This window comes from Mustela erminea, chromosome 13 (assembly GCF_009829155.1).
Source record: "Mustela erminea isolate mMusErm1 chromosome 13, mMusErm1.Pri, whole genome shotgun sequence".
Taxonomy (NCBI): domain Eukaryota; kingdom Metazoa; phylum Chordata; class Mammalia; order Carnivora; family Mustelidae; genus Mustela; species Mustela erminea.
Genome location: NC_045626.1, coordinates 14,443,156 through 14,469,236, shown reverse-complemented (window position 1 = coordinate 14,469,236; position 26,081 = coordinate 14,443,156). Strand labels below are relative to the sequence as shown.

General features: G+C 44.7%; 1 pseudogene; it reads left to right on the top strand.

The window, feature by feature from the left end:
- Window positions 1-2,424: 2,424 nt before the first annotated feature.
- LOC116571464 overlaps window positions 2,425-26,081 on the top strand; it is a 46,321-nt pseudogene continuing 22,664 nt past the window's right edge.

The window sequence follows — 26,081 nt, the reverse complement described above, 5'->3', positions numbered from 1 at the left end:
ACAGCAGAACAATAAAGTAAAAGAGGCAGCAGGTATAGCCTGCAATTTAGAATGTGGCCAGAGAAAGCCGTGGGGTAGGCCTGGCAGCATGAAGAAGCCAGTCTTCACTTATGGTGCCACTATGGCCCTGAACACAGAAGTGCCTTTACCCGGATTCTTTCCATGTGACTCTATCATTTCCCTGCCTCAAAGTTCATGCTCTCTTGGGGGGCACCCACAAACATCCCGTTCCCTGTCTGAAGGACACCCTGGCTCATTTGTAGGGCCCAGATAACTAATGTGCCAGTGAATGATGAGCCTGGGACTCAGCCATCCCTCCCCACCAAACCCTTTCATGGACGGCTTTTTGCTGACTCTGATATTTAAAGGAAGACAGAAGACTTCTTAAGATTATGTTTTTAAGGTTTAAACATGAGGACTATGTAATTAAGGCTCTACACTTTTAGACAGTAGAATGAGTCAACCCAAAAGCTCCTAGAGACTGTTCAAGGAGCGGGGATCAGATGTACAAGCCAAGCAGGGAAGTGTGGGAAGCGACTGAGGACCCAGACCAGGGCCATAAAGTCGGACCCAGCCTGAAGACGGAGACAGCAGCAGGATCCAGGCTATGAAGCAAGACCCATGCCCACAAGGTAGATACAGATTCTCCCCACAAAGGACCTCCCTCTAAGATTAGAGGGATTACAGCTTCCATTGCAGCAGCATCTGGCCTGGTTTTCCTCCTCTGGGACCTAATTTGTCATACATCTTCCTTATTAAAAACAAAACAAAAAACCAGAAACAATAACAACAACAACAACAGCCTACACTAGTCCCAAAATTGTGTTCATTCTCTCCGTGTAACATAAATGTGTGTTAACAAGGAACACATATCTGGTATATGCAGAAGACTCAAAAGTGAAGACCTTCAAGTTGGATCAAATCTTGCACAACTGTAGGCTCTGAAGGGGTCCAGAATAAGCCTCCATGGTCTAAAAATTGTTTTGAGCCAAAGGCATCTGGGTTCCTGAAATCCCTTATCTGCCTAAAAGCAGAGCTTCCCAAAAGAACTTTCTGTCATAAATCCCCTCCCCAGAGGGGCTCTTGCTCTTCTTAGAGAGTAGAAGTTGGCATCACACCCAAAGAGGCATTGCCACGACCTTCTCCTATCTCCCAAATATTTTTCTAAGTGCCCATTTATCTTTCAAAAACTTCCTTTGTTTCTCTGGAAGTGCCCCTTATCCATTCCCCACTAAGAAGTCAGTTGTTTTCCCAGAAGTGTCCCTCTGTCTCTCCCCATTCTCTGTTAAGATGGCGTATCAGCCCCAAATTCTGACTGCCTCCCTGAGCTGCGCTCTCTGTGAACTTCCATGCATACATATGTAATTAAATCTGTTTATTCCTCTTGCTAATCTCTCTGTCAGGTTAATTTGCAGGCCTTCAGATGACTAACGTTAAGAGGGTAGAGGAAAAGTTTTTCTTTCCTGAGAGTACTTTGGAAACATTTGCCCTCCAGACCATGATAAAAGAGAAGTTGCTCTTGGCTCAGGTTGATCCCAAGGACAGAATTAAGTCAACTTAGGAAAAAGCTTGGGAACTGATATTCAGGGTTAATCAGACTTCCCCAGAAGGAAAGGACATATTACTACCACTCTTCTCCAAGACGTTGAGACTCCCAATCATAAAGCAGCTCTCCAAGCACCATGATCCATCGGCAGTCTTGGCTAACCAAACAATGATAACCAGACCCTCAAAGATATCTATATCCTATTCCCTGGAAGCTACAAATGTTACCATATATGGCAAAAGGGTTTTTGCAGATGTGATTAAGTTAAGGATTTTAAGATTATTCTGCATTATCTACACTTTTACACGGGCACTGAATGTACTAAGAATCCATATAAGAGGGAGACACAGAGCAATTTGACTGTGGAGGAGGAAGAAGGTGAGGTGAGATTGACAACAGAGATTGGAGTAATGTAGCCTCAAGCAATGTAGCCTCAAGTTAAGAAATGCTTGCAACATCCAGAAGACAGAAGAGGCAAGGAGCGTGTTCTCCCCTGGACCCTCCAGAAGTAACTAGCCCTGCCAACACCAAGATTTTACTTTCATAAAACTCATTTAAGACTTCTGATCTCCAGGACTCTGAGAGAATATATCTGAGTTGTTTTATTTTTTATTGTTATTTATTTATTTATTTATTTACTTACTTACTTACTTACTTTGAGAGAGAGTGAGAGTGGGGCCGAGGGGGGTGGGGCCTGAGGGGCAGAGGGAGAGGAATAGAATCTTAAGCAGACACTGTGCTGAGCACAGAGCCTGACACAGGGCTCGATCTCACAACCCTGAGATCATGACCTAGCTGAAATCAAGAGTTGGACCCTTGGAGCCTCTCACCACTCTTTTCCAGAGTCTTGACTTGCCTTTCCTCCCAGTGAGGCTGCTGCCCCCTGCCCATGCATGATCATGGCGACAGCTGAGGTACTGAATATTGGTTAAAAAACAAAAAACAAAAAACCTCTATGAGAGTAAAACAAAAGAAGTCTATGAATTGCCAAATAGTCCAGGAGAAGCTCTCCTACAGTCCAAGGACCAGATTACAGCAGGAAATGCATCCAGAAAGAATCACCTGGAAGGAAAGGCTACAATCTCAAATGAAACTATCCGCTGTACTTTTCAGTTGTTAGAGGAAGCAGGTATCAAAACTGCTTTCCACAGAGAACGTGCGGAGACAGCTTTCACTGCACCTAAGTGTGAAATGACTCCAGTTGAATGGGTTTGTAGAAGAATAGCAACTGGGTCTTTTCTCAAAAGAAATCCTCATGTCCAGGAGGGATGTAAGTCTTACCCGCCTAGTGGAGCTGTTTTTCAAGGATGATACCAATAGGTGAGCCACAGTAGTCTGAGGAACAGCTAATTGCTGCAAATTTTTGCTTTGCTGGACTCAATATAGGCCAGACTGAAGTCACACTACACAGGTTATTTTTGGTAGATCGGAGAAATCCTGGTTGCCCCAGAACTCTACACTGATTGATATGATGATGGAAAATAGGTTGATGTAACCACCAAAGAAATTGTTCTTGCTGATGTTATTGACAATGATTCCTGGAGATTCTGGCCATCAGGAGATCGAAGTCAACAGAAAGATACACAGTCACGTCGTGACTTCAAGGAAGCAACTCCCGAAGGGCTCCAGATGGTGAAGACAAATTTTGAGTGGGCTGTAGAAAGAGTGGAGTTGCTTCTGAAATCAGAAAGTCTGTGTAAATGGTAATATCGATGGGCTCAAGTTCTGATCTTGGTCACTGTGAAAAAAACAAGAAAGCTTGTGGCAATTTTGGAGTTGCATGTGAACTTTGGGTAACATCTGCCTCTAAAGGACCACATGAAATTCTGAGGATAAAAGCAGAGGATGAAGGGGATGGCATTCCTACTGGCAAAGGAAAGCAGAAGTAACGGTTTAGGACCAGCGATGTCTGGTAACACTGCATACCCTGTTATCAGCAGCCTCCACTTACTCCTGGGGAGCTCAGGATGTGTGGTCTTCTCTTCATCTACCCAGTGGTCTTGGCTGTTCAACCATATTTTCTTCAGAAGGATCAGTTCAGTTTGCTGCTCATGTATTGAGTATTAAATGTATTAAACAACCATTTGGTATGGGCTAAACTGCGAGCAAGGATATTCAACACATAGATTTCCTTGAAGCAGGCTGATAAGAAACACCTGAGAGGGCAATTTATAAAACATCATTGCTTTGCGCATTTTTTTAAAATAAAAACTATACATTTCTTGTTTAGTTTCAGAAAAAAAATCAAGATGAAAAGTTTTCAAGTCAATCAAAGAAAACAATAAAATTTACTGGTGAGTAAAAAAAAAAAGGAGACAGTTGGACACTTAACCAACTAAGCCACCCGGGCACCCCTATTTGAGTTATTTAGCAACTGCATCTTTTATGATCAACTCTAATGTAGTCTTCAAGTTTGTGGTAATTTTTTACAGCAGTAATAGGAAACTAATGCACAAATTAGCCTCATATTCGGAGCCCCCAAAGTTAACTTAAATGCAACTCAGGCTCTTCCTATATGTGATCACTTAATCTTGTCTGTTTAAGTTAAATGACCCAAGTTTCTAGTTCTACCACCCTTGCTCTGGTGGAGTCTTCTCATTCTCCTTATCTCTCCGGTGCACCCCTACTTAATCCTTCTTCCCTTCCAATGCAAGAAGATAGAAAATCCGTGTTCTACTTAGCTGAGAATGGAGATAGCAAACAGGGACAAGAAAGAGACAGAGTAAGTTGCTTTCAGAATGAATCCAGAGGGGGTGTTATTAGTAATTAAGGGCTTGCTGGTAAATGTTTTGGCACATTAGTAAAACTTTGGCAGGTTCACTACATCAGCTATTATATTAAACACCTTGTTTTATAATGTTCATAAAGAGGAGTGCCATTTAGACCTTGCCAGGACCTCTTCTGAGAAACATTTGAGTTCTCAGATTTTTGGAAAAGGATTCTTCCAAATTTCTGGCAAAACAAATTAAAGAAGAAAACAAAGCTGCTCAACTACTTGCCTTTTTTCTCTATTCACACCTTCTAATTGTACAAGTTTATGTAGAGGAGTCAGAAGTTAATGTCTTAGATCAGTCTCTGGCTCATATTAGCAATGGTTAAATGTTATATTTTTATTATTACTATTATTAAAATTATTTTCTCTAATGATTCTGAATCAGCTAAAGAATTACCCCCTTCTTTCCAAAAGATCCTTTAGGAATGTTAGAAAATCAAAAAGAGATGCACAAAGGTCAAACTGGGCTTTGCTTCTCTTTGGGAGTTGCCTCCTGCTTCAAGAACAACTTTTTACATATGCATCTTGCATTAAAATGGGATTTTTCTTTCCTTCTCTCATCTAGGTGAGAACAAATAAATCTGTTGTCCTGTCAGAAATACTTAAATTGACCTCAGCTATAGATAACTCCAGACTCTTCCAAGTGATCTGTCTTGCCCAAAGACAGATCCATAAGACTGATGGAAATCTGGATTGACTGATCCAAATATGATGGAAATCTGGATTTACCCAAAAATTCTAGAAGGAAAGCTCAAGGAACAGTGTTCTACTTTTGGTTGCATCCAGGATCAAGACTTGCTGGGATATGTGAAAACCCAAGTGGTCTGGGCCCACACTTTGAATTTGACCTCTCGCCTGATGATGCTTTCCCATCTCTGGGCAGTACACCCCCACTTCCTCCTTGCCCACATTACTTTAGGATCTTCCCTCTCTCTACACACTCCCTTCCCCTTCCCTGTATTTCCCACCTCCAAGTCCACAGTAGGCTTCTCTGTGCCTTATCCATTTTCTTCTGAATGAAAAGGGTCTTGGAAAAAGGAAAAGGAAATAGTGCTACAAAGTTGGGATTCATTTTTGAAAACTGTACATACATACTAAGTTTAAAATCAAGGCCGGGAATAGAGACACAATAGATCACAAGAATGATCTAACATACATTCTGTGTTATTAAAGAACCTAAATTTTACATACAAAGGTGATATTCTCAATGGTCAGCTCTTTTGTAGCCTTATTTAATCTCAGCCTCTTTTCCATCTGAGGCTGTGTTAGGGGCCAGGACTCCAGCCTTGAAGTGTAACATGGGCTCACGAGCTATCTCAGCGAGTATCACTGCACTTCCAAAGCACATGTGGCGGGAGCAATTACTTGTTTTTCCAGAAACCATCTCTTTTCTCCCCTAAAGACAATTAAAATAAATTCTAAATGGAGAAATACTATATATCAATCTACATCACCTGCCTTATGTTGCTATGTACTTCATTCAGGCGTGACTCCCACACTGCTATTTCCAGTTTTGTAGGAAGCACAGCGATTCACTGGCCATAACTTTAATGAAGGAAAAATTATTCTGGATAGGAGACATAGAAACAACCAATCACTGATCTGGCCATTCCACTACTTCAAGACTACTGGCCATTCCACTACTTCACTATCTTTAAAACTTACTCTATAACTGGCTAATGCCAAGTATTTGCAGTACTCCATACTCACTAAAATGTTAGATGTCTACCTGTTTGAACTAGATCTCCCAGCCCCAATATCTAAGTCTCTTTTCCAAATGCATTACTTATCTATTAATAATGGTGTAAGCTGAGTAAGCTTTCCTTAAGACTAATTTAAATAAATTAGAAGATAAATGAACTATGTCCTTGTATTTTATGCCACATTGAGTAAATAACCATGTACAAACCTTCAGGAATACAGTTAAAAATAAGAATGAGTACACTTTCCCCAAAATGCTTCAAGGTTGTCCTTGAAAATTGTTTCTAAAGATCAAGAGCACACATCTAATCCCAAGACTCTCCTGTTTTCAATAATTCAGCTCAGTAAACCTTTATCAATCATTTACCATGTACAAATGACTAGGCTTGTCGTTTTAGTGGGCATAAAGATGAATAAGACATACCTGCACAAGAAGAACTTATTCATTTCTCATCCATTAAGATATTGACGCCTTTTCAGTATCTAATTTTATTTTCTGTTCCCGACAACACTTGAATTAGACAAAACCAAAGCATGTCTTGCCCTTTGTGGCATGAGCTGAATCTATAGTCAAAACACTAATCTTTTTTTTTTTTTTAAAGATTTTATTTATTTATTTGACAGAGAGAGATCACAAGTAGGCAGAGAGGCAGGCAAAGAGAGAGAGAGGAGGAAGCAGGCTCCCTGCTGAGCATAGAGCCCGACGCGGGACTCGATCCCAGGACCCTGAGATCATGACCCGAGCCGAAGGCAGCAGCTTAACCCACTGAGCCACCCAGGTGCCCCTCAAAACGCTAATCTTAAAATAGAGGAGGAAGGGGCACCTGTGTGGCTCAGTGGGTTAAAGCCTCTGCCTTCGGCTCCGGTCATGATCTCAGGGTCCTAGGATTGAGCCCCGCATCGGGCTCTCTGCTCAGCAGGGAGCCTGCTTCCCCCTCTCTCTGCCTGCCTCTCTGTCTACTTGTGATCTCTATCTGTCAAATAAATAAATAAAATCTTAAAAAAAAATAGAGGAGGAAGAAAGTATTAACAATTTTCTTTCCAGGAAGTCAGTTTGTGTTGTATAGATTCTCTTTTCTCAGAGAAGTTTTTTCCCCCAAAAAAATTCTTAGGTGAGTTCTCAAATATTTTTCTCATTATAATTTGCTTTGGTTCGCTCTAAGACCAATAGGTAAAATCTTCTGCTTTATTACGTGAGAGCAATGGAATCTACCTTCCTCCTAAGGAAAACAGAAAACTGGTGAGAAAAAGCTGCTGAAGGAATGAACCTCATCATGTCTTGGAGAGTTCCCCTTAAGATAAAATTTTGAACACAGACAAAATGCTGAAGAGTTAATGGCCAGAGACAGCCAATTCTAAGGAGCTTTAAGGAGATTTGGTGTTTAAATTTGAATCAGAAGAGCGAAATAAAGAAAATGTGGCCTGTGTTAGGAGAGCTGGGGTTGGAACAAACAACAGTCTTTCTTTGATACCCTGGAGTCCTTTGCCTGGCTCAGCCAACAGGTCAGCTTAGTGCACTGTCATGAGAAAATGCTCTAGTTTGAGTCTGGACTTGCTTAAAGGCTACATACAACCTAGTGGACTTGTTGATGTGTAGGGGAGGAAAACAACTTAACTTCTACCTTTCATAGTTCTTAGCTTGGCCCCTATAACAAAAGACAGATTAGCAAGAGAAAAATTTTATAATGTATAATTCATATATACATAGGAGATACCCAGAGAAAAATGAGTATCTCTAAGCAGTGGCTTACAACTCAAGCTTAAATACCATGGTCAGCTAAAGACAAAAGAAGAGAAGTATGGTGGAGAGGAACGTCAGCTATGGGGAGGTCACTAGGTAAAGCACAGCAAACAAAGGTAAGGTTTGTTATTCAAACTTAAATCAATGCTTTCTCTACTGACCAAAAAAGAAGATTCTCTTATAATTTAGAGCCATTCTTCTGTTCCTGATACAGTGATACAGAGAGGGAGATACCCCTAAAAATGGAGACTTCCTTTACAAATATAAATTTCCCTTTAAAAAGGGTAACTGCTACTGTGTTTTCAGAATTAAAAAAAAAAATTTTAGGGGCACCTGGTGGCTCACTCATTAAGTGCCTGCCTTCAGTTCAGGTCATGATCCCAGGGTCTTGGGGTTGAGCCCTGCATCAGGCTCCCTGCATGGCAGGAAGGCTGCTTTTCTCCCTCCCGCTCCCCCTTCCTGTGTTCCCTCTCTCACTGTCAAATACACAAATCTTAAAAATTTTTTTAAATTAATTACTTAAAAACTTTTATTCGGGAAGTAAAAGTAACAGAAACAGTGACTCATAAGGCATGTCACACAAGGCCTGTGTGCAAGGACACTGCTCCAGTTCCACACTCCCCCTCAGGTACCCTATTAAGATGTCATTCTGGAGGGTCACAAAATGGCGGAAACACATCCAAAATAATACATTAGTATTAATGCAGTAGACATTTATGAGACTGGGTGGAGAAGACAAAGGGCAGAGAAGACAGCAATGTTGAAATGATAAAACTTCTACTAACAGCTAGCATCCTCCCAATATTATTATTATTTTTTTAAAGATTTTATTTATTTATTTGACAGAGAGAGATCACAAGTAGGCAGAGAGGCAGGCAGAGAGAGAGAGGAGGAAGCAGGCTTCCCACCGAGCAGAGAGCCCGATGCGGGACTCGATCCCAGGACCCTGAGATCATGACCTGAGCCGAAGGCAGCGGCCCAACCCACTGAGCCACCCAGGCGCCCCCTCCCGATATTATATTAGGCTATTTGATTTGGACACTCTTTTTCAATGTAAAAACAGTACACATGAACCCTTTCCAGCTTTCTGCTCAGCTTCTCCCAATGTGCTGTTCAACCCTATGCAATATTTCATAAAATAAATTGTTTAAAATATTTTTCAACAATGAGAACAATAAAGAAAAGAGCCATGAAAGTAATAATGTCAGTTGCTATATCTGAACGTATGATCCAGGATACCTGATCAATAGGAATACATTCATACATATTCAGAACTGGAAGTGACCTTGAAATTTTTATTGCAACCATTTCATTTTATCAGCTTCGAATACCAAAGCTCAGAGAGATTAAATTGCCCTCACTCATGTCTCCAGTATGCAGTAGAAACTGCAGTAAAAATCAATTAACTAAAATGAAACCACTTTCCTAACATATATGCCTCGACCTGTTTACCACGAGAACAGCACTGCTGATGTCCCCAACGTCGCACCATGTTCCTGTCTTCCTTGCTCCACGCCCCTCTTGGAGCTCTGGAGGAGGAACAGGTCACCAAGAGAAACAGAAAAGCAATGACAGACATCATCTCCTTCTCCCATCTCTCTTCTTTCAAGTATCCCAGAGGTAGCGGGAACTAAGAGAAGTCAAAATGTTATGCTTGTCAGGCATGGGGGGGATGTCTCCTTGTGTGAGTGCTCTGCTTGGGGCAAGCAGTTGACACCAAAGAACAGCACAGGAGGGGAGACCGGGCACTGGGAGCCCAAAGTGGGCCCAGCAGCCCCTGTGCTACACAGTGGGCACCATGCACGATGGCTCCCGGAGTTAAGCTGGGGGTGGGGAGTGATGGGGGGGGTGTATTTTGTGCTTTCATGGGACACTATGCATTGCCTAGATTCTAGAGGATTCTTTTGGGTTATATGACTCCAACGGGGCTATTTTACAACTGTGAACTGCATATGACTGTTAGCAATGCAAAATAACACTTGGCTATAAACAAACAAATTCAGTCTGGTCCCTAGAGGTTCCATGGACTTCCCTTCTAATGTAAACGCTGGGTGGGGTGCTTCTACACATTCATTTTAACATTCTTGTACTCCATAGATTAGTACTTTTAAAAAACTTTTCCATTGAACTTCCACTGAACTTTTCCATTGTAACACCTCACCAGTTTGAGTTAAAGAACATCTTCAGCCATGTGTTCATTTTCATATCTGTATGAGAGTTGTGATTTTTATCCTTTTTAAAAAATAGTCTTTAAGCATCCAGAGGAAGAACCTACCTGGGTCCTTCCCTGTGATCCAGCCACAAGCATCCAAAACTTGATAGAAGGGAAGGCACAGCTGAGAGGTACAGCTCACACCTGCTCAGGGCACATTAGCATAACAATAGACACGTCGCCCTGGATGCTCTGGCTTTTTTCCCTTCTGCCCCCTGGCTTCCTTAGAGGTGAAAATCTATTATCCTGGGGAGAGTGTTTTAATTCACATCTAAGTGACTAGACCTCAAACTGAGTTTGCATCTTCAATCCACTTGGGCCCGGATTCATTTGCAAGTAAATAAAATTTAACTTTCCTTTCTGAGCCGTCCTCGCTGTCAGTGACGACAAGGAGCTCTGGCAAAATTTTCAGAATGAAAGGGTAAGCTTTGGCTTTAAATGCTAAGTAAGTTCTTTAAAAATAAACTAAAACTAAAATGCTAAACTAAACTAAAAATGCTGGCCCCCTTCCTGTAATATAGAACTTCCTGTAATATAGAACTTCCCAGCCCTCTTCCCCCTGCCTGAGCTCCTTCTACTGGAAGGCACAGTATCCTTTACATCCGTCACTAAAATAAACATATTTGTACCTGTTGGGCTGGCAGGAAGGGCTACTAAAGATGGCGAAAGTTCCCGCCACAAGACCTGAGCTCGGACAGGAGAACAAAGGCCCAAGCAGGAATCTGAGACCCCCACCCGGGGCTCCCGTGGACCAATGGGATCCCGATGAGCAGGCGGGATATCCAAATAAGGGAAACTTGCCAAAAGACCCCTGAGCTTTCCCCAAGACCCCTTAAAAGCCCCCTCCTCCCTGCCTTGGGCGCGACTTCCGCCACTCTGCTTTCCAGAGTCGCAGAACCTCGCCCGAGGGTGCCCACCCCCTCCCGGCACAACTTTCCTGGCTCGCCTTCTCCTGAACCCTGAAACCTCGCCAGAGAGTGTTTTTAATAAATCTTGCCTTGCACCCACTTTGCCTGGTGTTGTGTTTATCTCGCCGGAAAAAACTTTACAGTACCTAAACAGACCAAAGCTTATCAAGAATCTCAGCCTGCTGGAGGTACCTGGGGGCTCCTGAGTCTTTTGCTGAAACTCAGCCACTCAGAAGAGAAGACACAGTGGATAAGAGAAGAACCAGGATCTAAAGATTAGTGGTTCCAAATTCATCCTCGGTTTTCCTACTACAACCCTAAACCGAGGACAGTGATCTCCAGAGGGAAATGTAGGAAGCAATTATTCAAACTAACTTTTCTTTATTTTCAACTTCAAAATGATGTTTATTATGGTTGTTTTCAAATGTTTTGTGCGTATCTTGCAATATAATATAGCAGGATTATAGTATATGTATGTAATTTTTAAATGAGCGAATAAATAGATATGTCAGGGGTGTATGCTCAAAAAAGACACAAGTGATGAGGGAGCACGAGGTTGGCTGAAGACAAAGCAAAAGCTGGCGCCTTGCACCCCCCTCTCCATCCGCTCCCCCTCGGTCATATGTGTAGCATCCCTCAGGCAGCCCTGACTGCCATAAAACGATAAATAGTTCACTTGCAGAGATCACAATCCTGCAGAACAGGAATCTCCCTTGCTCTACAGATGTCCTAGAGATCTACAAACAGGGAGGTTACCTTATCAATAGCACAAATTTCCAGAGGCAAATAACTCTCAGTTCCTCAAGCCCTAATGTCTCCCTCCCGACCATAAACGGAACTGGAGGAGGCTGAGGTAGAAGGGAATATAAATGACAGCAGGATCATAACACCCCACCAAGAATCTCCCAACTATCTTGATGTTAATGGCTGACCTAAAGAGGACATTGATCAAGCCACAAGGGCAAGGCCTCCTCCAGGCACTTCGTAGGCCCTCCTTAACATATGAAAACTCCGTTGAACCCTCCCTTCCCCTCACCTTCCCCCAACCGCAAGGTATATAACCCGCCATCCCTCACAACGCAGGGCAGCAGCTCTTCCTGCCCACGGGTCTTGTCCCCGTGCTGTAATAAACCACCATTTTGCACCAAAGATATCTCAAGAATTCTTTCTTGGTCATTGGCTCCGGACCTCAGCCCACCAAACCTCACTTAGGTTCTAGAACTTCATCACAAGGATGACCAGTCAAGACTATTTAGAGGCCTTTTCTTTAGTGATACTCTTGAACATGAACTAAGCTCTGCATTCCCTCGTAGCAGGGATGGGAGAGGAATTCTCGCACCATTTTGTGTTCCCAGAAAACATAAAGAACCACCAACGTAAATAAAAAAGAAAAAAAGAGAGAAAGAAAAAAAAAACCGCCAAGGGAAGAACCATCTCTGTCCTTCGGTGATTTAAAGGCTATAAAATAATGGTTAGGACCAACTAGAAATAATTACGAAAACTGGAATAAGCAAAGGCAGGTTCTGAGATGCTCAGAGCTGATAAACCCTTAAAAATGAGTTGTTTTGGACTGAATTGTTTCCCCTAAAGTCCATATATTAACATCCTAATCTCCATTGTGCTTGTGTTTGGAGATAAGGACTTCAGGGAAATAATTAAGGTTAAATGAGGTGTTAAGGGTGGGGCCCTAATCCTATAGAACTGCTGTCCCTACAGGAAGAGATAGCCCAGATACCCCTCTTCCCCTTCACCCCACAGCGTACAAGAACAGAGGAAAAAAAACCTATGAGGACACAATAAAAAGGTAGCCATCTGCAAGCCGAGAAGAGCTTCAGACATCAACCCTGAAAGCACCTTGGTCTTAGACTTCAAGCCTCTAGAACTGTGAGACAATTCGTTACTATTGTTTAAGCCACTCCCCCCCCCATTGTAGTATCTTACTTTGGCAGCCTGAGCAGACTAATAGACTTGTCCACTTAACCTCCATTGATCAAAAATAACTATTATAGGGTAACCCTATTGGGTCCCCTCCCTCTTCAGGAGCTTTTGCACTATCACTCAATAAACTTTGCTTTATTATCACAAAAAAACCCAAAACAACATTTTCCTTAGAGCTACTTCTTCTCAGCTGCCTTCAGCTCAAAACAGCCCTCCTGTCTAAGCGGCATATTTTGTGGTGACATGTTCCGCTCCCCTCTGCAGGAAAGTCTTTCCGTCTCTAAAAAATATATGAAAATTCATTCCAACCTCCCACCCTCCAGCCCACAGTGCAAAAACACTTGTGACCTTTCTTTCAGTAATTACAGGTTTCTAACATCAAATTAGAAAGTAGGAGTCCTGAAAGTCAAAAGAGCAATCATCTTTTAAACACTAGAAAGATACAAAGGAAGGGGCCGTGCAAGTAAGTGCACGTGTCTTTAAAAATATCTAAGCCAAGAGGTGCCTGGCTGGCTCTGCTGGTGGAACGTGCTGCTCTCCGACTCAGGGTTGTGCGTTCAAGGCCCACATTGGGTGTGGGGATTACTTAAAGATAAAAATCTTTTTTTTTTTTTTAAAGATTTTATTTATTTATTTGAGAGAGAGACAGTGAGAGAGAGCATGAGCGAGGAGAAGGTCAGAGGGAGAAGCAGACTCCCCGTGGAGCTGGGAGCCTGATGCGGGACTCGATCCCGGGACTCCGGGATCATGACCTGAGCCGAAGGCAGTCGTCCAACCAACTGAGCCACCCAGGCGTCCCTAAAGATAAAAATCTTTAAAAAAATTTTTATCTAAGCTGACTGAACCTAGACCATCTTTCAACTTCTTTCTGCCATTTCGAGTCTACCCATACCTTCTCTGGAGCGATTCCAAATTTCTCTGTAGCCTCCATGGCTTCCCTACTTCCCAAACTCTCCATGTGTTCCTCTTTTTTTTTTTTTTTTTAAGATTATTTATTTATTTATTTGACAGAGAAATCACAAGTAGGCAGAGAGGCAGGTGGGGCGGGGGTGGGGGCAGGCTCCCTGCTGAGCAGAGAGCCCGATGCTGGCTGGATCCCAGGACCCTGAGATCATGACCTGAGCCGGAAGCAGAGGCTTAACCCACTGAGCTACCCAGGCGCCCCTGCATGTTCCTTTTTTGCTCAGAATTTTTTAATGCCTCAACATCTTTCAATGGGACTTGCCACCATCTCCAACTTCCTCGGCTCCCTCTCCGTACTCAAATCCCACTCCATCAAGCCTTCCCTGACCTTCCTCTCAATTCCTATCACACACACTTGTATTAAGCATCAGGCTGTCTTAGTCCCTTCAGGCTTCTATAACCAAACACCACAGTCCGGGCAGCTTATAAGCAACAGAAATTCACTTCTCACAGTTCCAGAGGCCGGGAAGTCTCAAGTCAGGGTGCCAGTATAGCTGTGTTCTCGTGAGAGCCCCCTTCCTGGTCATAGGCAGCATCTTGCTGTGTCCTCGCACAGTGAAAAGGGTGAACGATCTCTCAGGAGCCTCTTTTGCAAGGGCACTCGTCCATTCCTGAGGTTCCACCCTCACAACCTAAGCACCACCAAAGGCCCTGCCTTCCAGTACCATCGTCTTTGGGGTTTGGATTTCAATATATGAATTTTGAGGAGGCACAAAACCTTTCCATTGGCCTAGTGATTCCAAATAGAGTCACTGCCAATTGGGGAGGACGTATCTCCAAATGGCCCAGAGAAGACTACTGAGGGAACAGCTGTGTTGCTCTCTGTGTGAACAAGGACTGGGCTTCTGGATGACCAGAACTGTTGAGGAGGCAGGTGTGTGGGAGAAAGAGGAGGAGCTGGTCCATCTCTCAAACTTAGTATCTCTCGTCTAGGGATTCCACTTTCAAGGATGGCTTTATGTCCATTTTAATAGCTCTCAGACCATTAGTCTGGGCCAATTTCTTGTAGCCCTTCTTGATCCGAACATTTATAATGTCTCACCCTTTGGATTAGATGCCGTAAAGGGATGTTCTACCACTAGTATAAAAAGTCAGGCTAGAGGCAAGGGCCCACATCATCTAAGTAGCTGCCTCTCTAGAGATGGTAGTAAAAGCAACTGAAATCTAAAATAAGAACCTAATGCCTCACCCAGGACCCCTCTTGGAGGACTCCTACCCAAGACACAGGACCATGCTATGCCTCAATCTTCTTATCCCAAAGAAAGGCACATTTACTCTTGGCCTAGAAAGAATTTTATAGGCTTGGGTTTGCAAAGCCAGTCTGAGAGCACTATTAATTTCCCCCGGAACACCCTGGTCTCCAGGCACATGTTAATTCTTGCCCACAGTCTTCAGTCTCCGAAGCCTGGCTTTTCAGAGCCACTGTCAACTGGACTGAAAATATTACCTTGTAGGACCTACAAGTTTCATGTTGCATTTTGAGCTCCTGAAATGGAAGTTGATAAAGCGGGTGTGAAAAAAAATGACTGAAGATCTCTTCGAGAATCTCCATTCCCAGTTGGCAAGAATCCTGGAGGAGAGAACCTCCGCCTGGTTTCTTCTGACTCTCTTCAACCCCCTCCCTGGAGACAGGTTGCAAACTAGTCTTTGCCAGAGCCATGCTACCACATAATGCTATTGCTGCAATGGCCGTGACCTTAATTACTATGGCCTATTATTCAAAAACACTAATTGAGTCATGGTCCCATTGCAAATGTGACTTAACTTGTGTTTTACTGCTTTGCTCAGGCGCCGCAAATAAAAAATAATGGCAGTTGTAATTAACTCAGAACCACCATGTACCCTGCCCCTCCACCCGTGACGGGTAAAAGTTCAATTAAAAAGTAAAGTTATTAACAGAGTAGGGGTTGGTCACACATCTGTCATACAGAGTGTGACAGGACACAAAAGTTACCCCATGCCACTAGTGAGAGAATCCCTAGAGACCCGTGGTAACTTTACTTTGGGGCTTGCAAGATAAACAGCGATCTCCATCAAGCACTTAAAATTATTTCCTGTATGGCGTCATGTGATTGGTCACTTTCCCAAAAAAAGTCTAAATAGAGGTGTCTATTTCGGAGTCATGAAGGACACAGCAGTAAACTACTAAACCATAAGAAACAAAAGGATCATGAAGCAAGGCCAAGAATATAAGAACCTTCGAGAAATGTCTGCACACTCCCCGGAAGGTTATTAGGAGCCTTCAGAAAGATAGGCGATACAATGAAATATTGCTCACCTCTGTGAGGATGGCTGTCACCAGAAGAAAGGACAGCCGCAAATATTGACAAAGATGTGGAGAAATTAGAAAATCTGATGCACCACCAGTGAGACTGTGCGACGGAACAGCCACTGGGAAAACCGTTTGGCGGGTCTGAAAAAGTGAAATGAGAAGTAGTCAAATGACCTAGCATCTCCACTTCCAGATTCATACCCAGGATTAAACATGTCCACACAGAAACTCGTATGTGAGTGCGCACAGTGGCACTATTCATGACAGCCAAAAAGTAAAAGCCACACAAATGTCCGCTGATCAAGGGCTAGATGAACAAAATATGGTCCATCCATACAACAGTCTGTTCTTCAGCCAAACAAAGGAAAGAAGCCCTGAGCCATGCTACAACCTGCTGAGCCTTGGAGATATGCTAAGTGAAAGAGGCCAGTCAAAAAAAAGTGTCTGCCTTTGGCTCAGGTCATGATCCCAGGGTTCTGGGATCGAGTCCCACATCGGGCTGCTTGCTCAGCGGGGAGCCAGCTTCTCCCTCGGCTTGTGCTCTCTCTCTCTGTCTGTCTCTCTGACAAATAAAATCTTTAAAACAACAACAAAAGACAAAAGGTCACATATCATATGATTCCATGTAGCCAAAAAGACCAGAATAAGTAATTTGTAGAGACAGAAAGTAGAATAGTGGTTGCCAGAGGCTGAGAGATGGGGCTGTCGTGGACGAAAAGCCTTTTTCATTGGCTGGGTCCAAAAATCATACTGATACAAGACGGATTAACCAGAAAAAAATTAATAATGTATATACGCACAATAATTTCACCTAGAAATGAGATGCAAGGCAAAAGCCAGATGATTGAGGTTTAGGTAGCATCTTAGGCTAAACAAAGGAAAAGGGGTTTGGGCCTCTGGAACGGTCGGGGGAGTACAAGTTATGAGACGGGGAGGAAATATATGGTAAATGAGGCTTGTCTCATTAGGCACACAGAGTCTCTAGGGTGCTACGAATTGTCTCTTGAGAGCAGGTCTGGAAGCACCTTTTCAAAAGAGGAAATTTATAGTTAATTTTAGGCGGTTAGGAGTGGGCAGTAAAGAACTTTTTTTGGTGGGTCTCAGTTGTCCTTAGCACAAAATAATCTTTGTGCCAAAGGGCACTGTCTTTACTTAGCCTGTTCTGTCAGTCCAGGCGCCGCTTATTACCTTAGCCACTGGAGGCTAGACCGCACTGCCTTCAGGAAGCGGGGGATATGAGCCAAGCAAATAACTGAGACGATAAAGACACAACTCAGAGTGAAAACAGAAGAATCGATACGGGCACAGTCCTTTATGCTCTTGCCTGGGTGTTTATATTTTATGGGGACTGCAAACTTGAACCCGCCCGTAGGGAAATGTGCATCTTCCTTCTGGTCACAAGTAATCTGGCTTCTCACAATTTTTAGGATTTAAAAAATTTAAGCTACATGTCCAGACTGGTTTAAAGCGAAATCCAGTCTGATAATGTACATGAACCCTTAGGAAGTGTCCAGTATCTCTTAGATGAAGGTGCTCAGCTCTCAGATATCTTCCCTTTCCTCTGGCTGATCCCCTACAGACGCCTTGATGTTGAAGGGAAATGTGACAGCTCTGCAAGCATTCCGCCGCTCGTGGAGATGATGATCTGGACTTTTCTGGCTTGCGCACTGCTCTGGGGGTGCTTTCAGGCTCACCAACACCCAGATTCACTCAACCCTCGCTGCACTAGACCTCCTGCCTTTCCTGCAGCCAGCTTGCGGTCACGGTGGTCCTCTGCTCTCACAGACCTCCCCAGTCCCAGCCTCAGCGCTGATGTCCTGCCACCCTACCACTGTGTGTGGCCCAGGGGAATGTCCCCGCTCTCAGCTCAGCATCCACAGCAAGGATCCTGGGAAGCCCAAAGTAATTCCACCCAGGGCCTCCCTCCCTACTGGATCCATCCGGGGTGAGCCAGGCAGGTCTGAGAACAGATCCAGGGAGATTTTCAGGGTTCTAACGAGCGAGCGTCTTGTTCTGACAGAGCCCTTCCTCTGCCTTTGGCTTTTTTCTCTCCTTACTTCAGCCAAAGCCAAATGAGGCACAATTCTGGGCATAGATAACCCATTTTGGGTATGCTTACCGCCCTCTACAGAGCTCTTCTCCATAATCTCCTGGGGCTGAGAAAATCAGGCTTTCCCCACTTCTATAAATCTCAGTTCTCACTGTCATACTCTGTCTACCCTCCGTAAGCAGAACTCTCTGCAAAGGGCTACCCAGGACTGGGCTGTGTTAAAGAGGAGAGGGGAGTGGAGGTGGAATGAATCAGAAAAATCTCTTCATTCTCCTTTGCGTGCCGGGGGCTGAAGGCCATCCCGCCTTTCCTGCGCGCGCTCTGCTATGCGCGGAATCTCCCTCGAGCCAGGGCAAGCTGAAAACTTCGGGCCCCCTAAGCCAAAGTCTGCCACTCAGAAAGGCCAAACAGAAACACACATCAATACTTTTCAAAACCTTCCCCTTTGCCGTATGTACACACCTTCCGACGGGAGTGTGCAGTAGTTAAGACTATTACGGAATGGGGCGCCTGGGTGGCTCAGTGGGTTAAAGCCTCTGCCTTCGGCTGGCTCAGGTCATGGTCTCAGGGTCCTGGGATGGAGCCAGATTGGGCTCTCAGCTCAGCAGGGAGCCTGCTTCCTCCTGTCTCTCTGCTTGCCTCTCTGCCTACTTGTGATCTCTATCTGTCAAATAAATAAATAAAATCTTAAAAAAAAAGACTATTAAGGAATTGTGAAATAGTTTTGAGTACTCAAGTATTCAAAAAATGATACCATAATGTATCATTTTTCTAGATCAACAAATGCATTTCATTGTGCTAATAGCCGATGCTCTTGTACTAGGATGAAAGATAGATGCGTATAAACAGGAGACGTGTAATGTTAAGTGTCCATAGGTGTGCTCTGGAACCAGATAGCCTGGATTCGAATCCTGACTGCCACTTTTTTTTGGCAAGTTGCCAATCCTGTACTTTCATTTCCTCATTTACTAAATAGGGGTAATAATTTATTTAAAAAAAATTTTTTTTAAAGATTTTATTCATTTGGCAGAGAGAGAGACCCAGCGAGAGAGGGAACACAAGCAGAGGGAATGGGAGGAGAAGCAGGCTGCCTGTCCAGCAGGGAGCCCAATGTGGGGCTTGATGCCAGGACCCTGGGATCATGACCTGAGCTGAAGGCAGATGCCCAACGACTGAGCCACCCAGGCGCCCCTATTTTTTTAAATTTTTAAAAAAGACTTTATTTACTTATTTCAGAGAGAGCAAGTGAGCATGCAGCATGAGCAGTGGTGGAGGGGAAGGGGCAAAGGGAGAAGCAGACGCCCCGCTGAGCAGGGAGCCTGATGCATGGCTCATGTGGGGGACTCCATCCCAGGACCCTGAGATCATAACCTGAGCTGAAGGCAGATGCTTAACCCACTGAGCCACCCAGGCGCCTCCAAGGCACCTTCTAATAATTTAGAAGGTGTTTATAACAAATAACAGACGTAAAGACGCCTGGGTGGCTCAGTGGGTTGAGTGGCTGCCTTTGGCTCAGATCTGGATCCCAGAGTCCTGGAATCTTGTCCCGCACTGGGCTCCCTGCTCAGCGGGGAGCCTGCTTCTCTCTCTGCCTGCCACTCCCCTTGTGCTAGCTTTTCCTCTCTTTCTCTCTGCCTCTGCCTGCCACTCTGCCTGCTTGTGCTCTCTCCCTGACACATAAATAAGTAAAAGCTTTTAAATATACAAATATAAACATATAAAGGAGCTAGAACAGTTCCTAGCATGTAGTAAAAAATATAATAAATATTGTTAGCATGTAATTGTGGTATGAATCTGACTCCCCTATATCCCCACAAATACGGGCCGGGTGCTGTGCTAAGCATATTCAAATTCCGTGCTGAACAAGATAGATACAGTCCTGCCCTGGGTATGTACCAGAGCTCATGGCAAGGACCCACACAAGGACCCACACAAGCTTGTTGTAGCTAGACAAGATCAAGGTATGTTCCCTCAGGGATTTCCTCTGCTATAGTCACAGGCTTCCTGGAGGCCAGTGGGGTCACCGCACCTGAAATGTCGCCCCAGTGGGCATGTATGTTCTTTGCCAACACTGTGTGGTCAACAGCCTTTCCACTCCGGGGCATCCCAGGGTCTTTGGTTCTCCCCAGGGGTGCGGACAACCCTGCGACCGAGTTCTTCCATCAAGGAGACACAAGGGGGCAGTAGCGGCACTTGGGCTTTAACGAGGAGTGACTTTTAAAACCGAGCCCTGAAAAGAAGGGGAAATAAAGATGACGCAAGGCCAGGTAGGAAGGGGGGAGAGGAGAAAAGAGGAAGAAAGGAGGGAAGGAAGGACGGACAGACGGAAGGAAGGAAGGAGAAGCAGCGCAGGGTAAGGGTTGAAGACAAATAGTAAATGTTTTGCCCCCAGCCTGGCTCCCGTCTGGACACGAGGCAAAGCGTGGATCAGTGCACCCACGTGCACACTGGGGGACACATCTGCTGTGGAGGGAGGAGAGAAAGGCCAGTGGCCTGGAGCCCTGCCAGGAGGGCCTGCCCCTAGGGAAGGCTCGCCCACCCTCCAGCCCAACCCTCCACCCCCAGCAGCTCTCTTAGCACCCAGTTGGCCCTTCCCACTGGCCCCAGGAGGCAGCCTGCGAGCTGCCATCAGCCACCCCTGCCGGCCAGCCGCCCCGGGAGCTGAGTCCCAGCCACCACACCCCACCCAGCCCCAACACGCCCACAGGCCATTTTCTTTCTAAGAGCTTTACTACCAGGAAACAGATAAGAGGTAACAAAAATAAGCAGAGAGCGAATTACCAAGATAAAGGCGATCTTTTATAGCGCCTGGAGGAGAACCTCTAGCTCTCACTTTCTTTTCCAAAACTAGATTTTTCCAGAGAGAGGTCAGGTGGCCAAATGTCCGGGTTTGTCCAGGTTGGCCCAGGATGGGCTGGGGGGGCGGAGTGAGGTGGGGTCCAGAGATGGGAAACCCTCCCTGCTAAGACTGGAAGAGTCCACAAACCAGGAAGAGTTGGCACCTTCCAGGGGGCTCATGCCTGCCCCTCCGCTCCTTCTGACAATGGTTCTAGACTCAAACTTGCACAGTCACCCGGTCAAGGGCTGAAGCAAAGGTGGGTGTTCTGGCTTTTCCTGACACCCATTGTCTCAAGTGTGTAGTTGACATCACTCGAGACCATTATGAAGGGATCACTCAGGTGATTCTGTCTCCTGGGACCCCTCCTGGTTCTGTCCAGGTCCCTCACCCAGAGGGGAGGGAGGAGTAGGGCGGGGTTCCTTCTGCTCACCTGGCCATTTTTTAGGGCGGGGTTACATTCTCAAACCCAGGAAACCCTCCCATCCCTGACTGCCCCACAGCATTTTGCAAACTTCTGTTTCCCGAAAGGCTATCTTAAAAACCATCTCCTAAGTTAAACATGATTCTTTGCAGCAGGATTTCCAGAATGGTGATATGCTAACGCCGTGCATTTCCTCCAGGGACTCAAAGCTGCAGCCCCTCCCACATCCTGTCCCTTTGCTTCTGGGAGTTACTAGAATGGCTTCTAGAACGTGCGTTCTGAAGAGTGGAGGACCCTGGAGTCTTCTTCCTACCGGAGCAACTGTGGGGCTCTCTCCTGGTGATAGCAGCACTCTTTTTCATAGAGCTATCACACAGCACGCTGGAGGAATTTCCGCGACGTGGACCCAGGGCCAGCCCAGCCATGCCAAGCAGGGGTCGTGGTGTGTGCCTGTATGCACACCCACATGCTCCTGTGCAGTCTGCCCTATTCGGTTCTTTGCATCTAACCCAGTTGCCCGTAGCATTCTCTGCTGGCGTGGGGAGGGCAACATAAAGTCTTCTAGGGGCTTTGTGCCTGCCTCACTTCCTACACTTTTTATAAAAATTGTGGGGTCCAACTGGGTGCAAATTCCGGCCAGTTTGGTTCTCTGGTCATCCCCTCATGCACCAGCATATGTAGGATTTACTTCCGGTTCCTATAAGCAAACAGTAGTTTTGTGATACTCTTGCTTAAATATACTCGAGTACATATGCCCATGTTATGTTTTCTAATAACATTAAAGACTGTTGCCTTGAGATTAGTTCAAAGCAACACATATGTAATATGTTTTCTTTTTCAAATGAGGTGTCTTTTCATCCCCCCCACCCACATTTTGTTTTTGCCATTTTTTTAAATGGCAAAAACTCCAACAAGTGCTGATTTATATACTGAGAACCAGCTCTGGAAAGTAAATTGGGAAATGCAGTTTGAATTCCTTAATTTATTTATTTTCCCCTCCAGCTAATGTTGCTTGTTTGTTATTCTGAATCTTGAGCATTGATGCTAAGAAAGAAAAAGTGTGCCCTCCTGCGGGGCGTTTATCACCTGTAAATTTCCAGGAGAACTTGTGCCTCTAATCTGTGAATTTGTTTCCTCCAGAGCAAATTGACTTTCATCGAGGTGACTTTGAAGACAGGTCCGTTAGCAGGTTGGGAGAGGTGGGCTGTGCAAGCCCCAGGGTTGCAGAGGTCTGCAGAGCTCCCAGCTGGCTGGGGGGCCGCCCAACCCCCGTCTTCCTCTCTCCTCAGAGCTGCCTCCATGGTACAGTAGTCCCCCCACCAAACAATCCAAGTTGTTTAATTAAAAGATTACCAGCTCCTTACTTCCTAAGCGAAACAGAATGGTAATTGTTCCCACTGTAACATAAATAATGGAGATCAGCCTTCCCTCCCTGCCCCAGCGAGGGAAATCGCTCTTGGATGGGCTGTCAGCCTCTGCCGTGCAGCACTTCGAGCCTCACCTCGCACATGTGTGCTATTAAAGCTGATTTCTGGCAAGTGCTATTGGTGGTATTTATTTCAAAGAAGCCAACTATTTAAATCGGGTTAAAACAAACAGGTCTTTCACTCTCTGAGCCCCAACCTACAACCTTTGGCTCAACCTTCCCAGAGCTTTGTTTGGATTTTTAAAAAATTGACAACACCCTCTAATAAATTCCCTCCTTCTGTACCAACTGGTCTCAACTGGCACTGGAAAGGCTGAAATGCCAAAGAGAAGGTTGAAACTGTCCGGGTGGCAGCTGGCTGAGAAAAATTAACCTCCCCGGGTTTCCTCCCCAGGTTTCAGACTGATTGAGGTCACCTTTTAAAGTACAACCCGTCCCCTCTGACCACCTGCAGACGGGGTGCGGGGGTGGGGGCTGGTTCCTACCAGCACCTCCCATTACTAACTGTGGCAGCCGTGCTCTGGGGCCCGGGTGTTCTGCTGGCCTGGGGAGAGTGGATGAAGGCAAGGTTGCACCGTGAATGTCAATGTCAGAGACTGTGACAGCTCGAAGGGACCCTGGAGAGGATGGATTCCTGCCCTTTCCGGAAGAGGAAGCTGTGGCACTTTCCAGAGCCGCAGAGCTTGCTGTCTGTGGGAAGGGGAGCCACGTGGCTGTGGCTTCTTGCCAGTGCTTCTCTTGACCACGGAGACCTACCCACTGCATCTCCCCAGCTTGGATTTCTTGGGCGGGGTGGGGGGCAAGGAAGGGGCCAGTGGGAAGGAGACCTGGCGGTTAAGGAAGGCAAACCAGTCCCCTAGTCAGTAGCCAACACTGTAGGGGAGGAGAAGGCAGGACCAGAAATGACGTGGACTTTCTCTGTCTTCTCTTTTTACTTTTCTTTTTGAATTTACTGTGCAAAAGTTTCAGTTCATTACGCACCTCAGTTCGTGGCAGGTTATCATCTTTGTCCTCTCCATGGCCCTCTGTTGCTTTGTTTGTTCTCTTTACCTCCAAACTCCAGTCCCTCCCGCGGAGAGGCCACCATTCTAATCTGTTTAGTGTGTCTCTTTTTATTTGCAAGAACAGGTGTTGTACATGAAGATACGTGTACAACATGAACTTGTAATGTACATCAATATGTGGATAGATTTCTCTATGATATACATGAGTTTTAATTTCATTTTGAAACAATTATAGGCACATAAGACACTGTAATCAGAAAAATAGTTACAGGGGCACCTGGGTGGCTCCATCAATTAAGCGGTCTGACCCTTGGTTTTGGCTCAGGCCGTGATTTCAGGATCATGAGATGGAGCCCCACCTCGGCCCATAGTCTCCCTGAGATTCATTCGCCTTCCCTCTCCCTTCCCCTCGGGTCCTCGCTCCCCCGCCCTGCCCCAGCCACCATGCTCACTCTTTCTAAAACAAATAAAAAAAAAAAATCTAAAAAAAAAAAAATAGTACAGAGAGGCACATGAAAAATGTTCAACATCATTGCTCATTAGAGAAATATCAAAATCGCAAAGAGATACCATTTCACACCCAGCAAGCAGAATGCCTATTATTTAAAACAGCCAAAAAAAACCCAAACCAAACCAAACAAGTGTTGGTAAAGATGTAGAGACATTGGCAACTTTCTGTATTGCTGGTAGGGAAATAAAATGGTGCAGCTGCCCTGGCAAGTGGTTTGGTAGTTACTCAAAAAGTCAAACATAAAGCTATCAGATGATCAAGCAACTCCACTCCTAGGTATGTCCCAAAAGAACCCAACACAGGGACTCAGATACTTGCACACCAATGCTCCTAACATTACTCACAATAATTGAAAAGTGGAGACGACCAAATGCCCATCAAGGTGAATATGGATTTGTTTTTAAATGCGGTGTGTGCCTACGATGGAGTATTGTTAAACCGTAAAAAGGAATGAAATTTCGATTCGTGCTATAACACGGATGAATGTTGAAGATGTTATGCTAAGTGAAGTAAGCCCCACATGAAGGGCAAATACTATGTGATTCCACTTAAATGAGGTACTTAGAGTAGTCAAATTCATAGACACAGAAAGTAGAGGAGTGATGAGCAGGGGCTGGGGCGTGGGGGGGATGGAGAGTTATTATTCAACGGGTATAGGGTATAAAGTGTCATTTTGGGATGATGAAACTGTTCTGAGAAGGACAGTGGTGATGACTGTACAGTACTGTGAATGTACTTAACACCACTGAACTATACTTTTCTTTTTTAATCACCAATGGTGACTTCTTCTTCTTCTTCTTCTTTTTTAAATTTATTTATCTGAGAGAGAGAGAGAGAGAAGACAGTGAGAGAAGCAGACTCCCCGCTGAGCAGGGATCCCAGTGTGGGACTTGATCCCGGGATCCAGGATCATCTCCTGAGCCGAAGGCAGTTGCTTAACCCACTGAGCCACCCAGGCGCCCAACTGAACTGTATTCTTAAAGATGACCAAAATAGGGGCACCTGGGTGGCTCAGTGGGTTAAGCCTCTGCCTTTGACTCAGGTCATGATCTCAGGGTCCTGGGATCGAGCCCTGCATCGGGCTTCTCTGCTCAGCGGGGAGCCTGCTTCCCTTCCTCTCTCTCTGCCTGCCTCTCTGTCTACTTGTGATCTCTGTCTGTCAAATGAATAAATAAAATCTTTTTTAAAATGATCAAAATAACAAATTTTAGTTATGTACATTTTATCACACACACTAGATGACATCAAACAATACAGTAGAGACTGGTGTCTAGACAACTCAGTTAAGCAGCCAGCTATTGATTTCAGCTCAGGTCATGATCTCAGGGTCATGGGATCAAGTCCCACATTGAGCTCTGTGCTGGACGTAAAGCCTGCTTAAGATTCTTTCTCTCTCCCTCTCTCCCTCCCTTCCCCAAATTAAAAAACATAAATACAAATAAAAAATAAATAGTAGGGAGGTCCCATGTAAGCTTCACCCAGTGGTGACATCTTACCTGACAATCATGCATTCTCAAAACCCAGAGATTGACAATGAAGTCAAAAAAACAACTAGACAACAGATCTTAGATATTACCAGTTTTTGCATAGAGTGTTTTTCCTTTTTTCTTTCTTTCTTTTTTTAATGTCTTGATGTATGGTTCTATGACATTTTATCATAGCTCTTTATAATTAACACCATAATCATGGGGTATGTATATATGTATATATTTTTAATTTCTTTAAAAATTATGGTGGTTTTTTTTTAAGAATTCTCATTTTTAGAGATGAGGAACT